The sequence below is a fragment of the Oncorhynchus mykiss genome, chromosome 11, assembly GCF_057628025.1.
Source record: "Oncorhynchus mykiss isolate SJ-2025 chromosome 11, ASM5762802v1, whole genome shotgun sequence".
In the NCBI taxonomy this organism is placed as follows: domain Eukaryota; kingdom Metazoa; phylum Chordata; class Actinopteri; order Salmoniformes; family Salmonidae; genus Oncorhynchus; species Oncorhynchus mykiss.
In genome coordinates, this window is record NC_143032.1 from 48,578,213 (window position 1) to 48,585,244 (window position 7,032).

The window sequence follows — 7,032 nt, forward strand, 5'->3', positions numbered from 1 at the left end:
AGGCGTAAAAGAAACACATGAAACTACACCCCCCCCCCCCCCCCCCCCCCCCACATACTGATCTTGATTTATTTTTATGTATTTTTTAATTGGGGGAGGTTCTCTTCTACGCTGTTCAACCAATCCAATAAACGTGGCAAGTGGGATAGGGCAAAGAGGCAGCTGCTTGAGCACAGGTAGACCCTTATCTGTGCACGAGCAGGAGAGCAGTGCATTACACTTGACTTTCTAGATGATGTACGCTTGAGCTGATGTGCAATGCTTACCGTGAAATACGATATCCGCAAATGTGGAGGAAAATGCCTTTAAAAGGCACATTGCGTTGTCAGCTGTCCAGTGCGCTGCTCTATAACACACCTTGGATTGAATCGCTGCCTCAAACTACAAGCACTCCGTTTAAATGTTTAATGACACTGTCACCTTTAACCCTAGAAAGTTGAGCTGTGGTTGTTTTTTTTTTCCATTCCATCCTCCCCACCACCACTACACTCCACTCCACCCACCTAAACCCTCTGATAAGCTCCCAGGCTGATGAGGCAGCCGCCTTCACCAGAGCCTGTGGATATGGGAGACTCACTGCACACTGATTTCATGCACAATGATTTCATGCACGCTCACTCACACAGTAAAGAGGGGATCTGTAAAGCAGAAATGCTTCTCTTATTAGCTAAACTCATCCGCCAGCACGCCACATTGAGTCCCTGGCAATTTCACAAGAAATCAGGAGGACAGATGCCCATAGAATGGACCTCCAGTGGGTTGCTGTAGCTCTGCTGTCACCATAACATCAACCTGCTATTTAGGCTGGGTTTACACAGGCAACCCAATTCTGATAGTTTTTCACAAATTGGTCTTTTGGACAATCAGATCAGCTCTGAAAAATATCTGATGTGATTGCACAAAAGGCCAATTAATGGAAAAAAAATATCAGAATTGGGCTGGCTGTGTAAACGCAGCCATAGACACTCAATTCTAGTTCAGGGCCCGGTTTCTCAAAAGCATCTTTAAGGCTAAGTTCATTGTTAAAATAGTGGAGCAGGTTCAGAGCTTCAAGTTCCTTGGTGTCCACATCACTAATTCCTTATGTTAAGCTAATCAGACAGCACCATTTTCTAGTTTTTTATTTATTTACAGATAGCCAGGGGCACACCCCAACACTCAGGAGGACAGATGCCCTTCGCATGGGCCTTCAGTGGGTTGCTCAACTATTTTAACAACAACAACTTATCCTTAGGATACTTTCGAGAAACCGGGCCCTGAACTAGAATTGAGTGTCTATGCCTGCGTTTACACAGGCAGACATAATTGACAAACTAAGCATTTGTGTTTAGTGAGTCCGCGAGATCAGAGGAAGTAGGGATGACAAGGGATGTTCTCTTGATAAGTGTGTGAATTGGACCCTTTTCCTATCCTGCTAAGCATTTAAAATGTAACTAGTACTTTTGGGTGTCAGGGAAAATGTATGGAGTAAAAAGTACATTACTTTATTTTGGAATGTAGTCAAGTAAAAGTTTTCCAAAATATAAATAGTACAGATACCCCAAAAAACTACTTAAGTAGTACTTTAAAGTATTTTTACTTAAGTACTTTACACCACTGGTAGTGAGCTGTTAGTAGCCCATATGCCTTTTAGTAGCCCATAGCCCATGTGCTGTTAGTAGCCCAGGTCCCTTTTAGTAGCCCATAGCCCATGTGCTGTTAGTAGCCCAGGTCCCTTTTAGTAGCCCATAGCCCATGTGCTGTTAGTAGCCCAGGTCCCTTTTAGTAGCCCATAGCCCATATAGCTTTTAGTAGCCCATAGCCCATGTGCTGTTAGTAGCCCATATGCCTTTTAGTAGCCCATAACCCATGTGCTGTTAGTAGCCCATATGCCTTTTAGTAGCCCATAGCCCATGTGCTGTTAGTAGCCCAGGTCCCTTTTAGTAGCCCATAGCCCATATAGCTTTAAGTAGCCCATAGCCCATGTGCTGTTAGTAGCCCATATGCCTTTTAGTAGCCCATAACCCATGTGCTGTTAATAGCCCATATGCCTTTTAGTAGCCCATAGCCCATGTCTTGTTAGTAGCCCAGGTCCCTTTCCCCCTCATAACTTAGCTTACTGTTCTGACTTGGTGGTGCACATATAGCCTGTTTTAGAGAAATGTCATCATCAAATATTGTAAGAACTTTCATTGTCTGCTTATATGCCCCCTGTACTTATTGTACGGTTCTGATTTGGTGTACAGGGAGAATACTGTAAGAATGGCCAATGTTCTGAATTCTGTTGCTGTACATTTCAAAAGTGCTGAACAAATAGTTATACTGACTACGTCCGTCTTAGCTCGCTCATTAATGTCTCAATTGAAATTACGGATTGCCTCTTATCCGCTCATCGTTCCCTTATGCCATAGTTTGTACATCTCAATTGTCAGTAGAAACCATATTTGTTTAAGCAAGTCAGCCATATCAGCTATGTTTTTAAAAAAAGGCGGCAAATGAGGCTGAATTAACTATTTCGAGCACCAGACAAGGCTCTGCTGATAGCCAGGTGTAGCGGTGGTAAGGATTTACTCCATGGCGCTGAAAAGAAAGCTCTGCTGTTGGGACAGCTTTATGTAGGTCCTAACAGTTTGTGGGCACCATTTGTCGTAGTCATAGTGCAATTACTTTATTGTTTAGTATTGTGTAGTGGCTTTGCTGGCATGCATCTAAAACATTGTTATTTTTTCCCCCCCACCATGATTTACATGCTGAAATCGCCACTGTTATTGGGTAAGCACAATAAGCCTCCTCAATAGCCTATTTGCAGCCATAGGTTGTAACATGTCTCTTGGAGCTCATCCGTTGTCAGTATTGCAGGATATTTATAATGTCAAAGTAAGATTTGAATGGAGAAAGCTAATCCGAGAGCAGCGCTGCTTTTCTTATGATCCTATGAGCATCGACACACGGTCTAATGACGCACTTTAGGGAACAACGTACTTTAGGGAACGCTCTCTCTATGTGCTTGTTAGGGATATAATGCCGGGCATACTCTACACGATTTTGCCACGAATTCGCCCTGTTTTTGCCGTCCCAGATGAATTTTCATGATCGGGGTGAAATCCTATGAACTTGGGCTAGGATCAGTAGCCTATGTCGGGACTCACACCAATATTATATCTGCATCTTACCATGACAGAAACCCCAAAAATCATGTCATATTATCATTATTATTTCATATTAAGTTTATATTCTGGGCCTGCATCTCTTTTTTGACCTTTCTACACATACTGTGCATTCGGAAGGTATTCAGAACCCTTGACTTTTCCCACATTTTGTTACATTACAACCATATTCTAAAATTAATTTTAAAAAAATGTTTCCTCATCAATCTACACACAATACACCATAATGACACATGTTTGCAAGTTCTGTTAGGTTGGATGGGGAGCTGCACAGAGCTGCACAGCTAATTTCAGGTATCTCCAGAGATGTTCGATCGGGTTCAAGTCCGGGCTATGGCTATGCCACTCAAGGACATTCAGAGATTTGTCCTGAAGCCACTCCTGCATTTTCTTGTCTGTGTGCTTAGGGTTGTTGTCCTGTTGGAAGGTGAACCTTCACCCCAGTCTGAGGTCAATCCTGACTAATATATGGGAAACTTAAATCAGTTTTACCTAATTTCTATCAGCATGTTAAATGTGCAACCAGAGGGAAAGAAATAGACCACCTTTACTCCACACACTAAACTAACATGGTCCAAGCAAACCAAGACAGTCGTGAAGAGGGCACGACAAAACCTATTCCCCCTCAGGAGACTGAAAAGATTTAGCATGGATCCTCAGATCCTCAAAATGTTTAACAGCTTCACCATCAAGAGCATCCTGACTGGTTGCATCACTGCCTGGTACAGCAACTGCTCGGCCTCTGACCGCAAGGCACTACAGAGGGTAGTGCGTACGGTCCAGTACATCACCGGGGCCAAGCTCCCTGCCATCTATGACCTCTATACAAGGCGGTGTCAGAGGAAGGCCCTAAAAATGGTCAAAGACTCCAGCCACCCGAGTCATAGACTGTTCTCTCCGGAACACCAAGTCTAGGTCCAAGAGGCTTCTAAACAGTTTCTACCCCCAAGCCTCCTGAACATCTAATTAAATGGCTACCCATACTATTTACATTGCCCTTCCCCCTTCTATGATGCTGATAATCTCTGTAATATCTATGCATAGTCACATTAATAACTCTACCTACATGTACATATTACCTCGACACCGGTGCCCCCGTACATTGACTCTGTACCGGTACCCCCTGTATTTTGCCTCGCTATTGTTATTTTACTGCTGCTCTTTAATTATTTGTTACTTTTGTCTCTTGCTTTTTTAGATATTTTCTTAAAACTGCATTGTTGGTTAAGGGCTTGTAAGTAAGCATTTCACTGTAAGATCCTGTTGTATTCTGCGCATGTGACAAATACAATTTCATTTGATTTGACTAGTTTCCCAGTCCCTGCTGCTGAAAAACATCCCCACCACCATGCTTCACTGTAGGGATTGTGCCAGGTTTCCTCCAAATGTGATATTTGGCATTCAGGCCAAAATGTTCAAACTTGGTTTCATCAGACCAGAGAATCTTGTTGCTCATGGTCTGAGAGTCTTTAGGTGCCTTTTGGCAAACTCCAAGCGGGCTGTCATGTGCCTTTTGCTGAGGAGTGGCTTCAGTCTGGCCACTCTACCATAAAGGCCTGATTGGTGGAGTGCTGCAGAAATGGTTGTCCTTCTGGATCTCCACAGAGGAACTCTGGAGCTCTGTCAGAGTGACCATCGGGTTCTTGGTCATCTCCCTGACCAAGGCCCTTCTCCCCCGATTGCTCAGTTTGGCCAAGCGGCCAGCTCTAGGAAGAGTCTTGGTTGTTCCAAACTTCCATTTAAGAATGATGGAGGCCACTGTGTTCTTGGGGATGTTCAATGCTGCAGAAATGTTTTTGGTACCCTTCCACAGATCTGTGCCTCGACACAATCCTATCTCTGCGCTCTTCCTCCAACCTCATGGCTTGGTTTTTGCTCTGACACGCACTGTCAACTGTGGGACCTTATATAGACAGGTGTGCGACTTTCCAAATCATGTCCAATCAATTGAATTTACCACAGGTGGACTCCAATCAAGTTGTCAAAACATCTCAAGGATGATCAATGGAAATAGGATGCACCTGAGCTCAATTTCTAGTCTCATAGGGGTGGCAGGTTAGCCTAGTGGTTAGCGTGTTGGACGTGTAACCCGAAAGGTTGCAAGTTCAAATCCCCGAGCTGACATGGTACAAATCTGTCGTTCTGCCCCTGAACAGGCAGTTAAACCACTGTTCCTATGCCGTCATTGAAAACAAGAATTTGTTCTTAACTGACTTGCCTAGTTAAATAAATAAAATAGGAAAGGGTCTGAATACGAATGTAAATAAGATATTTATTTTTTTAAATTTGCAAAAATGTAAAAAAAACTGTTTTCGCTATGTCCTCATTGGGTATTGTGTGTAGATTTCAAAAACACAAGTTATTGAATCCATTTTAGAATAGGTCTAACATAACAAAATGTCGAAAAAGTTACAAGTTAGTGTAATAATGTGCACACTAATTAACCAGGTCACTGTTTGCCTGTCCTCATTTTTTTCCTATGACAACCGAGAAATGCAGGGCAGGAGCAACTAGGGAATCATTTGTAATATGAGCACCGAACATCCTGGGATTGAGGATGGACGGAATGAAAGATTTGGGACAAGGGAATCGGGAAATGTGAGCACGCCCAAGTAGTTAAGATTTTACAAGTCATGTAAGTGTACGCCCAGCACTAAAAAGTTGCCACATAGTTAACAATGCATCTTATATGATCATCGTAATGCTTAAATTACATTGCAACTGGAAAACGAGGCCCTGGTCCCTATTCCCAACTCCCCCAATGGCTATATTCATTCAGAAATGTCCCACCCGGGTGAGGTATTTCACAGGTGCATATGAAAAGCTTTTTAGGGAATTACTTCAAAGGAAAGCCTAATTACGTTTGGCAGAATAAAATGTCTGAGGGGCAATGAGTGATTCTGAGATAAACATGTGTCAGCATGGCTCTTATTCTCCTTTCTGTACTCTATAATCTATCTTCCCACTGGGCAAAAACGGTTTGAATCAAAGTTGTTTCCACTATATCAAAGTGCAAAACTGATTGGATTTGCAAAAAGTCTTAAAGAAAATGTTTTTTTTTCCACCAAACTTTTAACCTAAATCCTATGACAAAGTGGAAATGTTGGTTGATTTCACACTGAATTCACTTTATTTGACAACTCAACCAAACGTAAATCAAAACTAGACATTTAACTGACGTCTGTGCCCAGTGGGCTTCAATGGTTTCTGGACTCTACCGTCTATCATCTTTTAATGGTTATGAGGAATGTGGTAAATATGTTAGTTGTGGTTCATTCCATTGATGAAAGACTTACAGTTCCCGTCACTGCCACATTCTGATTTATGATGATCAGTATCTGTGGATAGGTTGTTTTAAAGCTGAGTTGGTTCATGCGTTTAAAGTACAGCCAGAATGTCGATATCTTTCATTTACCATTGAGTGTCTTTTTAAAAAACAAAACAAAAGTGAATGTGTGGAAATATCTGACTGATATTCAATATTGTAAAAGTAATCAACAACCTTAGCAATTGGCTGGGCCAACCTGGTCTAAGAGGGTTTCGTATTATTCTGTATGTAAATTCACACACTCCATTTTGTATAATACGTTACATTTCGTATGGTATGTATTAATTAATAATGACATGTTACGAATTATAATTCTCGGGGATCCTGAGTTTCGCAGCGGTCTAAAGCACTGCATCTCAGTGCTAGAGGTGCCACTACAGACCTGGGTTTGATCCTGGGCTGTGTCACAACCGGCCGTGATTGGGAGTCGCATGGGGTGACGCACAATTGGCCCAACGTCATCTGGATTAGGGCAAGGTTTGGCTGGGGACGTCGGTCATTGTAAATAAGAATTTGTTCTTAACTGACTTGCCTAGTTAAATAACATTTCATTTTATG